The 1951-nt window shown below is 38.9% G+C and overlaps 1 non-coding gene across 1 annotated transcript; it reads right to left on the bottom strand.

The window, feature by feature from the left end:
* Positions 1 to 330: 330 nt before the first annotated feature.
* LOC121203853 (small nucleolar RNA R71) lies at positions 331 to 439 on the bottom strand. The gene has a single exon (XR_005898788.1). It is a non-coding gene; the product is annotated as a small nucleolar RNA R71 (small nucleolar RNA).
* Positions 440 to 1951: the final 1512 nt, after the last annotated feature.

Genomic DNA, 1951 nt, shown 5'->3' with positions numbered 1-1951 from the left:
TAAGAGGAACTGAATCGAGCATAGTTAGACCTGCTGTAGCTACAAATACTTTTGAACTTAAACCTAACACAATTCAAATGATACAACAATTTGTTCAGTTTGATGGTTTGCAGGATGAAGATCCCAACGCTCACTTGGTAAACTTTTTGGAACAATATGATACATTTAAAATTAATGGCATTTCTGATAACGCCATTCGCCTTCGGTTATTCCTTTTTTCATTGAGAAACAAAGCTAAACAGTGGTTGAATTCGTTACCACGAGAGTCAATCACTACTTGGGAACAAATGACCGAAAAGTTTTTATTAAAATATTTTCCACTGGTTAAAACGGCTAAATTACGTAATATCTTTTCTTTTGTGCAGATGGATTTAGAAACACTCTATGATGCATGGGAGAGATATAAGGACCTCTTGAGAAGATGCCCTCACCATGGGGTACCACTCTGGCTACAGGTTCAAACGTTTCATAATGGCCTGAATTCTTCGAATCGACAAATGGTTGACACAGCCGCTGGTGGAACCATCAATAATAAGACACCTAAAGATGCTTATGAATTTATAGAAGAGATGTCACTGAATAATTATCAGTGGCAAGTCATGAGGATAAAGCCAACAAAAGTAGCCGGCGTTTATAACGTCGATTCGGTCACCATGCTCTCTAATCAAATAGAACTCTTGAATAAGAAAATTGACAGTTTTCTTAGTTCTTCACAGGTTCACCCAGTAATGCAGTATGAAGCAAGTAGAGGTGGATCGAGAAATCCAGATTACCCACCCTATGGCCACAACATGGAGAACGAGCAGTTAAATTACATGGGTAATAATCCTCGATCTCAAAATAATCCTTATAGTAATATTTACAATGCAGGTTGGAGGAACCACCCAAATTTCTCATGGGGACGCCAAGAAAACCAATGACCACCACCACCGCCAGGCTTCCAACAACCACCCTACTAGTAAGAGAAAAAGCCGAACCTTGAGGAGATGCTGACAAAATTCATCTCGATGTCAAAAACTCATTTCCAGAATACCGAAATAGCACTTAAAAATCAACAAGCGTCGATCCAAGGGCTCGAAACTCAGATAGGCCAGCTCACTAAATTGATATCTGAACGACCACAAGGTAGCCTGCTGAGTAACACAGAATCTAACCCAAGGGAACAACTTAATGCGATTACCACTCAAGACAATGAAGGGTTAGTTGAGCCTGCATCAGAACCGAGGCAAGGCATTGTGGTAAGTCAAGATAAAGGTAAGGTGGACCACAGTGAGCAAAAAAACGGTAAGTAAAGAGTACAAACCACGGGTGCCATACCCCAACGCGACAAGGAAAGACCGTACAGATGAACAATTCGGTAAATTCCTTAAACTATTAAAGAAATTACATATTAACTTACCGTTTATCGAAGCTCTCTCGCAAATGCCAAACGCAGTCAAATTTTTAAGGGAGCTTCTAGCAAACAAACGAAAGTTGGATGAGGCGTTGCATGTGGAGTTGAATGTAGTTTGCTCAACCATATTACAGAATAAGCTACCCAAAAAATTAAAAGATCCAGGGAGTTTTACGATTCCTTGTTTAATTGGTAGTTTAGATGTTCATAATGCATTGGCTGACTTAGGGGCAAGCATTAATGTTATGCCTTATAAAATGTTTAAACAGCTAGGTCTTGGGAAACCCAAACAAACTAGGATGAACATTCAATTAGCTGATTAAACCATTAAATTTCCTAGGGGTATCATTAAAGATGTTCTTGTTAAGATTGACAAATTTATATTCCCAGTTGATTTCGTTGTTCTAGACATAGAAGAAGATAGTAATGTTCCTTTAATTTTAGGGAGGCCCTTTTTAGCAACCGCTAGAACAATAATTGATGTTGGCATAAGTGAACTCACACTTTGTGTGGGAGACGAAACAATCACCTTTCAAGCTCGTAATTCGAGTAACACAT

The sequence above is a fragment of the Gossypium hirsutum genome, chromosome A07 (genome assembly GCF_007990345.1).
Source record: "Gossypium hirsutum isolate 1008001.06 chromosome A07, Gossypium_hirsutum_v2.1, whole genome shotgun sequence".
NCBI lineage: Eukaryota > Viridiplantae > Streptophyta > Magnoliopsida > Malvales > Malvaceae > Gossypium > Gossypium hirsutum.
This window is presented reverse-complemented; position numbering and strand designations above follow the sequence as displayed.